This window comes from Miscanthus floridulus, chromosome 11 (genome assembly GCF_019320115.1).
Source record: "Miscanthus floridulus cultivar M001 chromosome 11, ASM1932011v1, whole genome shotgun sequence".
In the NCBI taxonomy this organism is placed as follows: domain Eukaryota; kingdom Viridiplantae; phylum Streptophyta; class Magnoliopsida; order Poales; family Poaceae; genus Miscanthus; species Miscanthus floridulus.
Window position 1 is genome coordinate 9,348,016 of NC_089590.1, and position 18,056 is coordinate 9,366,071.

Consider the following 18,056-nt stretch of genomic DNA (forward strand, 5'->3'; position numbering starts at 1 on the left):
CATCACCATCACAGACCTGGGTAGGAGCCGTAGCCGCCACTAGGCCCGGGAGGAGCTGTCGCGACCGTCGTGGGGGAGGAGTAGCGGCAACTGCCAGTGAGGGAGGAGGCATCGCCGCTAGGGCCACCAACCGCTGGGGAGCCTCGAGCGCGTGGTCGAGACGCGCCCCCTTAGAGCTGCGGCCTTGGTTGGAAGGAGCCGCCGCCACTGGTGAGTGAGGAGGCACCGTCGCCAGGTGTGGAAGGAGGAGATGCCGCCATTGGAACAACTCTGCCTAAGATCCGGATGGGGATTAAATGGGTGGGGGAGATGGGCGGAGAAGTTGTTGGGGAGCATCTCCGGCGAGGCATGGCTGGAGGCACCATCGAGCAGGCACTGGTCGAGAGTGGCAGTTGCATGGTGGAGGATGGCTGGAGTTTGAACACATGAGCAAGTGGAGGTAGAGAGAAGCAGCAGGGAGTTTTCGTCCATATGGAAGATGCGTACACGTATACGGTGTTGACGGTTTGTATGTGTATATAGGAAAGGGGATTCCGCAAGTGCATAGTATTATCGTGTAGCACTTCGCTAGGTGAGAACCCAGTGTCGAATTTATATTTTTCCCAAAGGAAGGCGGATGGGCGTGTTTGGGAATTGTGGTTAGGTAAGCTAGGTAGGTGTGTTTAGCAACACATGGTTCATGGAGGTAAATGGTAAAAGGGTATGTCACAACAAGCAACGGTAGCTCGAAGTGTAGTGTAGCTAAGTGGAAGAGATAGAGCAAGTAATCTTAAGCAACAAAGGTAAATTAATGGTAGTAAGATCGTCCTTAGTACAAGGGGCGTACCTTCCCTGAATTTAATCAGGCACAAAGCACAACAAGCCCTACGTTTTAATAACTAGACCCAACGTGGTGGAATACAGAGGAAGGACATGGCTGTCACCACCTACTAACTACCACAATCTATCCAGGGATCTAGCCGTACCTACAGGCAAGATATAGCCTAAGCACCACGCTTAATCTATAAACTCGCTGCTTCAATCCGAGCTCCGGTGAAATAAGATCGAAGCACCCTAACCAGATGGTAGAACAAGTATTAATGATGAACGAACTAACCACTAAGATAACTATGATGCTCTTGCCAGAGAACAAGCACCTAGGCTCACTAATGATAAACAAGAGCAAGACAGGACTTGAACTAAGCAGAGCTATATTACTGAATAAAGTACTTGACAAAGTAAAGTACTAAATAAAGTAAATGCTAAATAAAAGATTACAAAGGAGCTATACCAGACCAGAAGTCTCTTCTAGACTTTGAGGCGAGCTCCGCTCTACTCTATCACTACTAACTAGCTAATACTTCTCCGGAGAGCTTCTTGGAAAGCTTGGAATGCTTGAGTGATGATCTCCACCGAGCACCACTGCCCCTTTTATAGTGTGTAGAGGGTAGGGTGGTACTTTTAGGCAGCAATGAGGCGGTGGAGAGGCAGGGGCATGGGCTGACTGTCCACTACACCGCCTTTGCATCCAACGATGATTGATGGCCTCTGGATGGCTGTTGCATGCAGGTAGGTAGGTTGCTTTGGCTGGTAAGGCGGTAAGAAGGTCGGTTTGGCCCCTCCAAGTGGATGGCAATGGGCCCATGGATCCAAGGTAGCTCAACTTCCACCTTTGGATCAAACCAACATGGATCAACACTGGTGAGGTAGTGTGGAGTCCTTCCCGTGGATCAGTGACATGGCAAGGGGGGTGGGGCCATCAGGTGATGCCACCTAGCATCGGCCAACGTGGCCCTATGGGTCCACGGCCCCCTGCCATGTCCACTTGCCTTCTATGCATGTCTTTTGTCCATTTTTGTGAAATTTCCTACATACAAATAATTTTTCCAAGTATAAGTTGAACTAGGTGAATTATAAACATAAAATGGTAGTTGTCATGTTGTTTTACCTTGGTTTTAGGTGGAATGTTGATGGTAAAAATGGGTGTTAGTGACCATCAACATGCTACCCCAATCTACCCCTTTGCTCGTCCCGAGCAAAGATGCGGGTTTAGCATGTTGGATTAGGAATTGCTTCAATATAACACCCTACAAAAACTCATATACAAACCAATACTCTCTCTTGAGTTGAGCAAGTTAGTGTTAGAAATCCATCGTCAGTCTTAGCCATATGGGGCTTATAGCCTTCACCTTGACATAGGCGATTGTAAGATACCATAGCGCAGATAGAAACTTTCTTCCTTGCTTTGGTTTAGTCAAGACTTCCTGGAGGTTTTCAAGATTTTTGAAAGAAAAAACTTGCCTAAGTTCCTCAGATGGTACACTCAAATCTCTCAGTGGTGTTTGAAACCTCTCCAAGGCCAAAAGATCTTAGCCTTTCTGCTACTCTAAGGCTTATGTGGAGTTTATGGGTAGGGAGATAAAAAAAGCAAGGCTCACTTGAATTGAATATATTGCTAAGTCAAACACTTGGATCACAAGAAGCAACAAGTCATACAAAATGATCAAGATGTGCAAGTGTGTGGTATTTGGTGGAAGTGGTACTCCTTTTGAGAACTTCCCCTCCTCTAGCTTTCTTTTTGAGAGCATGGCTACCTTATTCTATCTCTCTCTTTTGAACTATAGCACTTTTGCTCTTCTTTTCTCTCTCTATTTTTTTGGTAGCTCATGCCTCTCTTTTTTATGATAGCTAGCTAGAGGGGGTATCTGTGATAGAACCACAAAATTTATACAAGATCAAGTACGTCTGTCCCCGCTAACATGTTGACATGTGCATACTTTCACTTATATAAATCTGGTAGTCCGCCGAGTGTCACGAAGGACCTCGGTAAATCAACATCACAACCAAGATCGCATGATTAAGCAAATACACATTACATACATAGAGTTGCAGCAGAAATAATATTACAAATGGGTTCACAAATAATAGTACAAGTTTGGGTTTCAAAACCGATTAAGGGAAAACAACATAGCTTTCAATGATTACATTAATATAAGTTTCAAATACATTACTAGCATAAGTGACATCCTTGGATAAAAGCATATAGATGAGAAAAAAAATATAGAGTCACTGAGCCCATCGGCGGTTAGTCACCATCTTCAGCAGGCCAAGAACTTCACCTATAACATGGTGGGATAAACCCTGAGTACTCAAATGTACTTAGCTAGACTTACCCCTCATAAACCAGAAATAAAGTGACACCAAGAAGTATGCAAGGCTTTATAGGTGGAGCTAGCTTGACAAAATTTTGCATAAAAGCCACTAGGTTGAGCTATACATTTTACAATTCGGAAAGAAAGTGAATTTTAGCTATTCATCTCTAGATTAGCAACTAACCTATGCCAAACATGTGGAATATCATTTAGTAATAGGCAATAGTAACCATAGCCGGTGTAGTAATGTGAGTATCATTATCATAACCATCAAGTTTCCATTAAGTTACTCTACATTGACGCTGCTCAGTCAAGTTCTCACTATCTAGGAGAGATGGCAATTCGAATCGATTAATACCTAGCTAGGGAATTTATTCCTAACACAAACTGAGGCACACCCCATGTAGGTAGCCTCAGGTCACCTTTGGTATAATTCAGGACTAACTCGCGGGTCCAATCAGCGCCGCACCCTTAGAGATTCTACCAATCTGCCAGGAAGATCGGGACCCGGTCCCGCCCTTGGACTCACATCATTGGCTCTCCGCACATCGTTACTGTCTCTAGTGTGTGCACTTTCACTTATCGGGGCCCGACCTTAATTGAGCTACTCAGCTTCACAGGTTGTATCACCAGATCTGGCCAACTAAGTGGTAGGCATGTGTTCAACATGACATGAGGACGTATAGTGAATGGGTCCTTAATCGACATAGACGTGGATAGATAGGCACCTAAGACCTCCATGCCTTGTTGTTTCTCTATCACGATCTCGCCTGGTCTCCTTTATTCACTGACACATGGTTATTTCCATGATAGAAAATATAGCCAACCATGCATTGGTATCCACCTATATCTCACAGGTGATAGGAAATCACCTGACTTCTACCGGTCTAAGCATTGCTAAGCAGACATTCAATCCTGGACCTACATAGGGTTCAAGGTATATTTCTAGACAAGGGAGTTCTATGCATCAAGTGGTTCCAATCAACTCTTATAACTAATGCATGAAACATAAAGGACTCAAGTGATATTTGTAAAAATGTAGGAGGCTTAGAATGCTCCGGGACTTGCCTATGATCGAACACTAGGTCAGTGTTTGTTAGATAACACTCGCTTGGCGAGCATCTCCCATATCGGCACATGCTTAGTCCTTCCATCTTCGGGATAGGTCCACTATACACCATCTTCGAGTTCGGCTCCAACATCATGTCCTTCATGTGGTTCATCTAGCATACCTAGATGAGATGCAAGTGCATGAATATGAAGAATGGTAATATGAGATGCATCACATAATAGCATTCGAGGCAAACATAAGATCTTGCAAGACATAGGCACCTCGAGTTTTTTTTAACTAAACATCACACAACCTATTATAGAGGGATATCAAGCATATTAGTCCTGGCACACAAGTGAACTTAAGTTCAGATATTGCACCCATGCATCGATCAAGAACTAACCGACATGTTTAGCCAAAATAAGAGCAAGTTAAAGCAATCACCTAGCACATGTATAGAAATCTGGACAGCAGCACAATAGTCACTTGTTTTAACCATAACAGGAGATATAATCATCCAACAAGGGTGACCCTAGACTTTCTATAAATATAATGAAATTATCTAAAACTTTTTTATTCATTCCAAAAGCTAATTCATAGGTTAACATGATCAAATATGCTGATCGGGTCTAGTACCGATAAGGATAGAAACCTGACATGCACTTCAGAAATGTATAACTGGAGTTCTAATCATCCAACAAGAATGATCCTTAACTTTATCGAAATCTTATAAAGTTATCTACAACTTTCTTATTAACATCTTTAGGTGATTCAACAGTTATTTTGGCCCAGTAGTCACAGGTAAGGAATTTTGGGGTCTACTATTCAGTCACCGTCCATATCAAATCATGAGCCCATGCTTCAAAACTTTTTCAGAGCATTATTGCTCCACGGGCATTTGGACTCATCCTTCCAAGCCAGCTATAAAATGGCTATTCGACCCTGGTGGGAGCAAATTCAACAATTCAGCCATGTTTCGCTTTTATCTGCTTCCTCGGGTGTCTCCTATTCCACTGGATCCTCCATGGTTTATCCCTTTGCTATGTTGATCTTGAGCGGTTAGAATAATTCATGTGCATGGGGTAATTGTGTCACTTATCCTAGCATTTCGTTGAGCAAGTTAGAAGAATTGATATCACCTGAGTCTTCTCTCCATGCTCACAAAGCTGTTTTAGTGTTTTGTGAAGGCTAGAATATTTGGACATCTTCCCCTTGTTTGTTCCATCAAATGCCTATCGAGAAAGCCACAAGCTTCTTTCCAGCGGTTTCCCAGTCACCGAGCAATTAGCTGGGTATCTGTTAGGCAGGCAACTCTTCCCTTTCTCTTGCACAATCTTATCAACGGGCCGATGTGACTTGGTTCACGATGACCCTCGGCCTTATGGGGATCTGGACTCCCTTCAATCCAAAGAGGCCTTGGTGGGTAGATCTCTAGTCAATGTAGATTCTTTGTATCTGTCCCACGATGCTTCATAGTTTGGGGAAATGATAAGTTCGAATTTGTTACCCTTTCGTTATCAGGTCTCCTGAACTTCCGGAGTGCCATTCTGCTTCCGTTCCTGATTCCAAACTCACACCCTTGGCGAAATCTATCTTCTCGCCTTCCTGGGCTATATAATGGGCCTCGGCAGTTGATCTAAGGATAACTCACTTTGCCCCAAAACTTCTGCACCCCTAGCATAGTTCCTGCTTTTCTGTAGGTCAGAGATCATGGAGAACAGCAAGAGGTCCCCTGAGAAGGCCTTCATTGGATCTGCATCATCGCGTCAGTGCCTTCATCATCAGGTAGTGTATCCCATGATGCCTCTGCTGCCTTAGGGAACAGGGCCAACTCCGTTCGGCCTTCAGGGCCTTCCTCATCAATGGCTTGCCGCTAGCCCTCTTGCCATTAGATGAGGTGGATTGATAATGATGATCTACTTGCCTCCATTGATTGACATGGCCAGAGTCTTGCTAAGTTTCTATCCCTCATAGAATCGGCCCTGGCTATGGTCCGATGCCGGTCACCTCCTAGCGATCGATTCAGGTGGAGGATAGGTTGGCCAAGGCCGAGGCCAGAATTGCAGGTGAGATACCTAGTCGTAACCTCTGCTTCTTTTCAATTTTGTCTCTGAGACTCTGATCACCTCCCCTTTGAATCTTTTAGATCTATCTACTCAACTAGAGAGCCTATGATACTGCTGCGGATCATGCGGCGGGATTTGTCAATGCTAGGGGAGCCGTTCCGGTGATTCGTTTGCATGACATTCCGAATCGTGTTAGGGAGGTTGCTCTCCATGGCATCCATCATTGATGAGGACATCGCCAAGATGGAGTCGAGGACGACTCTAATTCGAGAAGGGGAGGATGATGAGGACATCACCACGCTGGACATACCGACGCCATGGTCTTCCCCAAGTTCCAATTCATTCCCAACTCAGCTACCACGTCGCCCTCGGATTCAGTAGACACGTCGTCACTATTTCAATCATCACTTCCTCATACGACATCGAAACGGGCCGTTCTTGGATGCGTTGGAAAGGGGACGACGACGCCGTCGTTTTGGATCTGGTCCCAGCTCCAGAAGGTCCGTGGATCATTCTGTGTGACCATGGCAAGGTGCTGCAGTCACCTATTTGGGCCAACTTGGCCATGTATCGTGTCGGGCCTTAAGCCCAAGTTGTGGGCGCCCAACCCCTGGCCGTCCCCAACCCTAGGTCGAGTCTTAGACTATAAACACAGCCGCCGCCGCTGCTACACAATTGAGTTTTGTTTAGAGTTTAGTTTTTCCATCGAGAAACTGAATTGTTCATTGTAACTGTGGTGACAAATCCTTTTACAGTGATCCAGGGCCCCCGTTCTTGATCTCCTCCACTGTGTCGATTAGTCCTTTGGAACCGAGTTCTTGAACCCTCTATTGATATTCGCGTCATTCATATTTGCAATTTCAGATTGCGTGTTTTACCTTCTTGCTTGTGCTCTTCAATTCGCTTGCAGGAAAAGCCTTCTTGGCGAGGTCAATCAAGTTGTGCTTAGTTGATAACCAACGGAGCAGTGGTGTAACGGTTGCAGGGTTCGAATCATGTCTAATTTGAAGCCGGATCGCCAACGTCGAGATCTCCACAAATCGAACTTATCGGCTACCTCTCGGAAGATCGGGCCTGTACGCATCAATCATGGTGCTGCCATGACATTAGCTACCGTCCAAGCCCATTTGGGCCAAAATCTTTAGCTTCTTCCCTATGGTTTTCCCAACGCAGCATACCTTGGGGAGCAGGAGCGTTTGGTCGAGGATTTCTTGAGTGCCGCCAATTCTATAGCTTTTAATACCTTGGCCGATCACATAGTAGGCATGGGTTTTCCTCGGCCCATAGTTTGTAATAGGCGACATTTAGCAGATAATTTTCCTATCTTGGCACTATGCATATTACTTTTGCTTATGCTTGCTTTTTTCGGCTAAAGAGCCAATTTGATATAGCCGATCCAGGCCCTTCGGTTGAACCAAGTCTGAAAACATGGCTTTTATTAAGAGAACCCTTCGATTTCCTGCCTTTCAATTACTCAGTGCTGTATTTCCATCGGCACTAGTGAAGTGGTGCTTCACCTTCCATTGATTGCTATTGCCTTTTAGATGTCCCGAGGTGTCCACCCCTTCGCTTCATGTCTTCAAATACCAACCGAGGGCTTTGGCTTCAAACACCTCTCTATCTGCAACCATTCCTTTGCTTCCTTCTGTCTGCCAAAACCTTGTAGCAGTTCCACTCCTCTTTTCTGTAGATTCACCCATTCCTCATGGCCAACAAAGGTAATCAAGGCAAGCGCGCGATAGAGGAAATCCTAGCGGAAGACATGCCGATGAACTAGCATTCCCGGCGCATAAGGTAAGATTGGCAACCCTCGTTCACGATGATGGTCTACTCCGACTTGCCTATAAGCTCATTGTGAATGATAGCCTTCACTCCTTTTCTAGGACTGACAATCCCGTTAACATTGCATCTTCTGTGCTGGCTTCATTGTTGGGTTCTTCCAACTCATATGATGGTGATGATGCCCAACGCTTCTTCTGAGAATGAAGGGCGACTGAGGACCGCTATTCCAAGGTGATTTTGAACAATGGTCAGCTGGAGATTCGTTTGTGAGTCCTCCAGACTACTCTTAATGTGGCGGAGGAGGAGACCAATGCCGTTCGAGCATGGCTGGCTGAGTCTAACGCTGTGGTAGTAGGTAAGATGAGCTTCATGAATGTTTCCATCCTAGTTTCCGTTGCCTTTGCCTTGATATTCTTCTATAATTGCTAGCTCAAATGGTGCAACTGGAATCTCTTCAATTAGCGGCGAATGTGACCGCGAACATCGTCAATGCAAGGGGGTCCCACATTAATGTTCATCTCCAAGACATTTTGGCCCGTGTCCAAGAGATTGCTCTCCATGGCATTCATCATGGCACGGTGGTGGCGCTAACTATGGCGTAGGTCCAAATCGGGCATGATCTCCATACCATGGAGGTTGGCTTCCTGGCCGATGATGGCCCTAAGGGACATGAAGATCTAATAGAAGCTTTCACTGCAGTGGCAGAGGCCATCATGGACATTACACCCGCTTAAGATGTGGTGAACAAGGTCTTCGATTAGTTTGCATTTAGGATAAACCAATGAATGAAGACTCCTGTTCTTTTATGATTGTGTTTCAATGCAATGCCTTCATGTACGACCGTGAATGTTTCTTGCTCTTTTTGTTTTTTACTCTATAGGCGATACATATCGTATCGGCTATTACTGTCTTTGAAGATGTTTATTTTTTGAACCAGAGGTGATACCCTTCTGGTACCGGCTATTAGAGCCGAGAATGAATTGGCTATCAGATGTTGATCAGACGCTAGGATAACGTCCCGTAGAACTTTCAATATCAAAGGTCAGACGAGTAATTATTTCAGGTCAAGCGTCCTATCAAGCGAAACAGAACTTCTCTTAAGAAATCCATTAACCCTGAATCGCACTTACACTTTAACTCAGCATTCACATAGTCGGCCTAAACCCATCTCCAAGACTTAATACTCATTTTTCTTTTGATCCAACGGCCGACGTGAAGCTGTGGCTTTTCCACTAAAACAAACTCTCAGAGCCGATCACTTGCATCAGCTGTTGGCTTTCATTGCTGATTTTAATGAAGCCTCCTTCCCATGTCTTGGTAGAAAAACACTCAAAATCTCCTAGTTCCCAAAAGACTAGATCAACTATCGCGATGCTTATGGACTCATCAGCATGAACTAGTTCGACATCATCTCCTTGCCATTGAATCAAACACTAATGCATGGTCAATGGTATGCAGCAATTCGCATGAATCCAATCATGACCGAGGAGTAAACTGTATGATCCTTTCCCATCGATAATGAAGAATGTGGTGAGCAGAGTTTTACTCCTAATTGTCGATTCGACGTTTATTGCCCCCCGGGTCTTAGACATGTTACCTCTGAAGTCTCTGAGCATCATGTTGGTTTCCAACAGATCTTCTGGTCCTTTGCCAAGCTTGTGAAAAGTAGTATAAGGCATAAGATTGATAGATGCACCTCCGTCCACCAACATCTTGTTCATCGATTTTCCATCAACAAAACCTTTCATATACAACGCCTTCAAGTGTCGATGTTTGACTGGTCTGCTCGATGGTTGCCTCTTATCAGCTATCTGCTTGGTACGCCATACTTGAGTTTTACCGAATACTTGAGCCTGTTCCAACTCTTTATTCCTTAGGCACTGCACCCTTCTCTTTTGGCTTCTCATCAAATCTCCTAGACACCACTGGCCTTCCTGCCACTGTGTATATTCTTTCAGCGCCTTCCTCTTCATGATCAGCCTAGTTCTATCCAATGACTCTTTTCCCCAATCGATCATGAACACTTTTGTTTTTTACGCACCGATCCATGTTGTTATAATGATATGCATCTTGAGCATGGATAGACCATGCGGTTGGTTTGAGATTGCCCATACTCCCAACATTGATTGCTACATTCTAGACAGTCGTGTCTGGGAGGCAACTTCTAACCTTCATTTCAGCAATGTCTAAAGAAGGGACAATTCCAATGTAATTTAGTTCGTTCCCTTTCATACTTCTCTTCTTCTAATTGATGCTGGTATGTTTGATCTTTTAACCAACGCTGATAATCCTTTTCCTTCTACCACTGCCATTTATTCAATAGAATCCAAGATGTGACCCATGGCTTTGATGTCTCTGCTTTTGATGTTTTCCCCTGCTCGTATTGGCTCTTTTGTTTGGCACTGGTGTCTTCTAATCTCTCTATACTCATCAGCTGATATTTGCATCTTGGGATCAACTGTTCTAGCTTCTTTTGATTTGGCCGATGTTAGAACCTTAGTTTTTTCTTTGACCAGCACAGCATCAATCATGTTCTGATCTCCTAGGAAAGGATTATCATCAACTTTCATCTTCTGAGGTGTATCAAATTTGAGCCTCCCTTGCTGAATAGCTCTCTGTATATGCTGCCTGAAGATTCTACATTCATTAGTGGAATGAGAAGTAGCATTATGGAATTTGCAGAACTTCTTGTTCTTCAACTGATCAGGGGGCAACATGATATGACCATCGGGCAACTTGATCTACCCCTTCTCAAGCAAGAAATCAAAGAGCTTGTTCGATTTGGTAACATCAAAGTCATAACTCTCCTCAACTCCTCTTCTGTAAGGATTTGGCCCCATCACTGTCTTCTTGCCCAATTCCATTCAGCTGCAGCAACCTCTTTTTCTTCATCTTCATAGCCGTCATTGACTGAATATGGATCGTAAGCTTCAACCACTGAGGTACTCTTCTAGAATTGGGTATCTCTATGTATGCTCTGGAATTGGCTATTAAGTGCTGCCACCCATTGAACTAATTGACCCAAGTTGTGAAATTCCTATCCCAGCAGTTTCTTTTTCCATATCGGTAGCATTCCTTGGATGGCTAAAGTAGCTAACTGATCATCGGTCAAGCTCAACGAGGAACATAGATTCTTAGTCTCTTGGAATCTCTAAAGAAACTCAGTGCCCTGATTCATTAGTCCTCTATCTCATGGTTGTCAAATCAGTTATTTTCTTCTCTCCAGTCCTAGTGTAGAAATATGTATGAAACTTCTTCTCCAGGTCAGCCCAATTGGCAATGGAGTTGACTGGTAGTGATGAGAACCAAGTGAAGGCCGGCCTTGACAGGGACAAGGAGAAGAAACAAACTCGATGGGCATCCTCAACTGACGCTTCACCCAATTGTGTAAGATACCAACTAACATCTTCTATTGTGCTTGTACCATCTTGACTAGTGAACTTGGTGAATTCCGGGAGCCTGTAATTTGTAGGAAGATCGACCAAATCATACCACTATGGATATGGGTGTTTGTACGAAAAGGTCATCCCTTTTGGCTTTAGGCTGAACTGATTCTTCATCATCTTAGTCACCTTCAGTAGCAACTCGTTAGCTTGCGGATTTGGATTTCTCGGTACTTGCTGACCCATCTATGGATTGAAATCCCATGTGCCTTGATATCCTGGATTTGGCATCATGTGGAGGGTGTTATAATCCGTGCCATAATGATAGCCTTGTGGAATCTCAATCTATTGGGTCCTTTGCTGGCTTGCTGCTTGAAGTCTCTGATTATAGACATAAGGATCTATATCTCTACGGATCTTCTGAATGGATGGTGCTATCTTCTAAGCCGACGATGGTATGTGGCCTGATGTGCTAAAATTGATCATCTGGTTCTGACTTTTCCCCACTGGCTATTGCTCATGCTGTATTGATGGTCTAGGATTGTACTGTATCTGATTCGTAGTAGCACCTAAAGTTTGTTCAGATGAACCTTGAAGTGCCTGGACTTCACCATTACCAGCTGGTGCTGCTTCTTGATGGCTGGTGCTGACTTGATTAGTCCCTTGGGTCAACGGATCTAGAATGTTGTAACAAGTCGATCCAACCTGACTAACTGGAATTCCATGAATCGCCTCTTTCATGGTGTTGTGAAATGCGTCAACGAAAGCTTCATTGCGGCTTGATAGGGCATCACGAACAGATTTGTCTATGGCTTCCATAAAGAAACGCCTTTCTTCAGCTTCGACTTGTATTTGTCTATCCATGTAGTAGAACTCTTGGTAGTGGAAATTTTTGAATAATTGTGCGGTCACGCATTTTGGTGTAGGACAGCAAACACTTCTTCTGAAATTCTTCCATAGCTTTGTTGATGGTATCCCTATCTTCATCAGGTAGGTCTTCATAATGTACTATAAGGATGTTGTCATTGTTATGAACTGCCTAATGATAGTGGGGTGCCACCGGGCGTGCCAGAAATATGTGTCGACATAGAATTTTGTCCCGTGCTGAGGACACACGCAGCAAGTCGGAAGGGTCCGCTCGATGGAGCAGATCCGCCTAGCTTTCAGCATAGGGATGGTCAATCCTATGCAATCCTCTTGAGGCATGCCAGTCAATTTGACCTTGCAATGGATAAGGAGAGAAAGTTCATCAGTAATTAAGGGCGGAACTTGCCAGTGTTACCAGACAGTTCCGAAGGTATGGCTATGAGAGCCGATATGGAAGGAAATTGGCTAAATAGCCGATCCCAGTATATTCATGAGAATAAGCGAGTTAGAGCTCATGGGGTCATAGTGAAGAAGAATCGGTTATCATTCAGAATAAATATCATTTAAGCAAACATTAATCAATGGCAATAAGATATCAATGATGATTGGTTTATACTGAGCCAATGATTACAAGTAATCGAACTCCTGTTTATGTAAAGAAACAATTCAACACCGCTCAACCATCTAATAAAGATAAATCTAATGAACATGTTAGATCTCATCTATCGCCATGACCAGTGGGGCATAAGGTAGAATCATGCAGGCCGTAGAAACAACAATAGACTCGACAACCCTAACTCATTACTAATATTAGTGGGGCATGAGGCAGAATCATGCAGGCCGTAATACAATAACAAGATCATGGGGCTAACACATCTTTCAACTTATCTCTACTTCAACTGATCTCATGATGTGAACTATTCGTGAAAGCATTCGATATCGGCTAAATAGCCGATTTAGGCATAGTGCACAGGTTAAGGTCATGCCTTCAGTGGGGTGAGAGGCAGAATCCCATAGGCCATGATGACGGGCTATGGAACGGTTCTCGCTAACCAATAGATCTACTCAAGATCGAACATGCCTTAACCGCACGCTATGCATGATTAAGATTGATATAAAATAGCCAATAAAAACATAACTTATCGTTTAAGATGTAAATTAGATCAGTTTAAGATTAGCAAACGATGGGTTAAATAAGATATAAGGCTGATCCTAGATCAATCTCAATCGGGCAGAGTGATATTGTTGTAATTAGATAAACAATGAAAGGAATAAGCAATATTGCTAACTTAATGAATCTACCAAAGACTACCATTCAAAGGTAGAGCCAATAACTTGACCTTGATCTAATTCAAGCAGTGGGGTGTGAGGCAGAATCACATAGGTCATACTTGAATTAGGCAAGAGTCGATAACTAGCTTATACCAGAGCCACAGTGGGGGCCAACTGGATCGATGCAGCCATACGAATAGAGGTATAAACCATGACGGTACTTACAACAAGCAGTGGAGGTCGACCGGATCGATGTAGTCGTACTTGCTGAAGAACTTCGCTGAGATCTACTCTACTCCTACTCCTAAGGGGTGGCCAGAGCCAAAAAAAGTAATTGACTTGTATTTGATTGATTGGTGCCTTCCTACAATAGCCGGGGTTTGGTATTTATACCCGGAGCCTAAACATAAATCCTATTTGAGCACGATTTGTTACAGACTTTGGCATAAAAAATGAAAATATTCCTAATTTAAGATAACTTGGACTCTAATCTTTCCCTTTTTGTAGAGTCCAACATGTTTTCATCCTGTCATTGATCGTAGCCTTGTCGTTATCTGCTGGTGCTGTCTGAAGAAAGCCGATTCCTAGATTTCGCGTCTGAATCAGCTATTTCTAATCCGCCCGCAACTGATCCCTTGGTGATACGATCCTAGGAGCTTCTGGGTTTCTGTGACTCTCCTTCCAAATTTTGGTGTAAATAGTCTAACTTTTATATTTGGCTCAACTTGAGTTGCTTAACAAAAATCCAAGAACTTGAAACGCCAATGTCAATGACGATGAATTCCGGACTTAGAATTATTTAGAGCCCAGAAACAGCAGATGATTCCATCTTGAGTCCTCTATTTGAGCCACTTAGGAGTTGAATCAGGTCTTGGTCCAAAAATAAAGTTTATTGTACTCCACTCGAACTTCAACTTTTATTAAAGGTCAAACTTCATATCTAGTACAAAAACCATTTCTACATCTTGGTCAAAGCAGCATCTCATTAAACCCTGGAATTTGGTTTTTTCGACCAATTGAGGCTTTTTCTTGACATTTGCTCAGCACGAACCCTTCATGACTTTTGTTGTAAAGTTCAATTAGAGTCATTTGGGAAAGATATCAAGGTTTGGTTGATGACCTATAATTCCATTCACTAAATAGTGCAATTCAAGCAAGAATGTAACCCATCATTTCATGTGACTTTTTTTAGCTCCAAACTTCATGAAACTTTTCCACTGGTCAAGATGGATGCATGTTGATGTAATATACATGAAATAAGCATGTTTAACATTACTCTTGCATAATCTTAACAAGGGTACACATGTAAGTAAGGGTGTGTTGTCCAAGTTTAAGTTGGAGCTCACTCTTGTAGATTTGATCTTGACACCTTCATCACCACTTAACATGTCATGTTTGATCTCAAACCCATTGCTTAACTGGTGACAAACACCTAGGGTGTTATAGTATCAATATATGTCTCTTATGGAGTAGGGGTGCATGAATATTAAATGGGTGGTTGCATACTTCTAGTGTAGAAGTAGCATATATATGTGGAGTGTACAGTGATCTTGATCAAAAGGTATGACAAGCTTCTCTACTCAGATCAACAAGGCTTGACAAAGCTCAAAACAAACAAGCAGTTTTTTTTGTGTTGGCTTATCATATCGGTAAACATGTATTTGGCTCTGGTAGGAATTTTTCACCATTGAGAAACTTCTAGCAAGAGCTTTTATCATTTTGTAAAACAAAACTCTAGATCGTCTCAATTATTCCTCAGACAAGTTAAAAGATTTACTCTAGTCATTGCCACAACACATCTCACAAAAGCCTAGCCTTGATTCTAGCATTTGCAACCCACAAAAGCATTCAACTTAAGATGAACTCTAATTTCACATGCTCAAAACTTGAGAAGTAAAAGGGTTGTATAGCAAGCTTTTGCAAAGTGTCAAAGAGCAACTATTCATCATTTTCAAGAGGAATCACACATCAACTTTTTTAGAGCAAGAGTGATTAAGGCAGCTTTAATGATACTCCTCTCATCTTCTACATCAGTTAAACATAATCATTTTTATTGTTATCATTATTATCACACGATCATTATTTTCTTTATCATTGTATATATATTTCTCGATATAAGGAACTGATGCAAATAAAAGAGAGTGTTTGAATGGCTCTTCTCGAATGATTATGTTCTCCCCCAAGCTTGCCTTTTGTGTAGGTTGTAGTCTTCTTCTCGAATGGCTGTTCTTTGATTCTTTCTTTATTTATTACTACTACTATGATAATGCATTACTACTAGACCTATTTATTATGAGTTTTTATATTATTGTAAACTTATTCTAAATGCTAGTACATTCTAAGTACCTTTATTGAAAATGTAAACATGAGATGCAACTAATAATCTAAACATGTGATGCAAAGTTTGGAAAGGGAAATATGCAAATGCAACCTATACTAAATGCAATGAAAATGCTATAAAAGCATACCTTCCAATGCCGGCTCACGACTGTTCTTCCTTGTGCGGGGGTTCTTCTTTCTTGTATGGGAATTCTTCTTCCTTATTTTCTTTAGAGATGTTCGTAGGATCAGGTGATGATGATGTAGAGGATGATTCCTTCTTCTTTTGCCATGTCCTTCTTGGCATCAGCTTATTCTTACCAGGCTCTTCCTTCTGCTCAGTTGGTTTTGGCTTTCTAGATTTCTTCTTCTTTGGCTGCTTCTTCCTTACCTGTTTCTCATCAAAGATTGGTTTTCTAGGGGCAAAAGCAAATGTTTCTTTCTTTCTAGCAAAGTGGAATTGAATTTTTCTAGATGCCACATATATACAAGCATTAGCGGTATTGAGGAAAGGACGACCAAGGATGAGGGTGTATCCTTGTCATTTCCCATGTCTAATATCATGAAATCAGTGGGGACATAAGCATCTCTAATTTTGACCAAAAGGTCGGTGGCTACACCTTCTACGTAGCGAACTGATTGATCAGCTAGTTGCAAATAAACAGAAGTTGGAGCTAAGTCTGTGTAGAACAAGTTTTCCTAAGTTTCTTTAGACATTATGTTCACACTAGATCCAAGATCACAAATTGCATTTTGAAAAGTATGAGGACCAATAGAGCAAGTAATGATAGGACTTCTCGGATCACCTTTCTTAATAGGAACTCCCCAACCATCTAAACCAAAATCATACCTTGAGTGACGAGGTTGGCAGTCTCCATGAATTCTTTAGGCTTGCTAGGTATTCTTCCTTTCTCAAAAGATGGGAGAGCACCTGCTAATTGTACTAATTGGGTTTCTAGAATTATTGAAGCTAAGTTGATTCTTTATAGCGGAAGAAAAATCATCCAATGTAGCATTTATATTTTCCAACATCTTGTCATTAGCATGGAGTTTCTTATTTATACTATCAATCATTCTACCTTGACTATAGACAAGATCCTTAAGGAAAGGATAATTATTACCTTGATTACTCGGGTGCTGTGATGAATAATTATTGTAATTATTATCTCCTTGGTTGTTGGAGCGCTGATTCCATCCTTGATTTTGAGGAAGAAACCCATTGTCATTATTGACAAAGTTGAGATCTTCATGGGTCTTGGGGCAGAGGTATCCTAAATGTCCGGTCTCTCCACAAACTTCACAAGTCATGTGGGTGTCCATGGCTTGTACAGTTTCTTGGGCACTCATCTTCTCGCAATTTTCGAGTCTCTTTGTGAGTAGATCCATCTTAGCTACAAGCATATCAACTTCTTTAAGAGAATGCATACCTCTTTTGTGGGGATGTAGTCATTCATCGCTCCATCCTTGGTTGGAAACCATCTTCTCGATCAATGCCTTGGCATCTGTGACATTAAGCAAAAAGAATGCTCCTCCTGCGGCAAGCATCTAAATGGCTCCTATCTAGCAGGACTAAGCCATGGTAGAAGTTCTAGATCAAAAGCCAGTCTTCCATACCATGGTGTGGGCATGCGGTGACATCCTCTTGCATTCGTTCCCAAGCTTCGGGAATCGACTCATCAGCTTGCTGTTGAAAGCTAGAGATTTTGTTGCGAAGAGCATTGGTCTTACCCATTGGGAAGAACTTAACTAGGAAAGCATTGGAACACTTGTCCCATGTATCTATAGTGTTGCGGTTAGAGTAGAACCATTGTTTCACTTTTTCCAATAAGGAGAAGGGGAAAAGACAGAGACGTATGGCCTCTTGGGTCACTCCCTTAATAGTAAACATGCAACAAATCTCCAAAAAGTGTTGGAGATGCAGCATTAGCATCCTCGTGGGCTTTACCACATAAAGGACTAGCTTGCACCATCATGATCAATGCAGGCTTAAGCTTGAAGTGAGTGTCCGCATTAATGACATTGGGACTTGTGGCTACGTTAGCAGCTAAAGGCGCAGAAAACTCATGGATGGTCTTGTTGGCCATAACTATGTTAGGAAGAGGAAAGGTAAATGAAAGAATGGGAAGGGAAAGATGGTTGCTAGAATGGAGGCTAAGAGCCTAGCTAGCAGGACCTAACGATAGAT

General features: G+C 42.7%; 1 non-coding gene across 1 annotated transcript; it reads left to right on the forward strand.

Moving 5' to 3' along the window:
* The first annotated feature begins 17,481 nt into the window (after positions 1-17,481).
* On the forward strand, positions 17,482-17,588 carry LOC136494972 (small nucleolar RNA R71). Its single transcript, XR_010768763.1, has one exon. It is a non-coding gene; the product is annotated as a small nucleolar RNA R71 (small nucleolar RNA).
* The last annotated feature ends 468 nt before the right edge of the window (positions 17,589-18,056 follow it).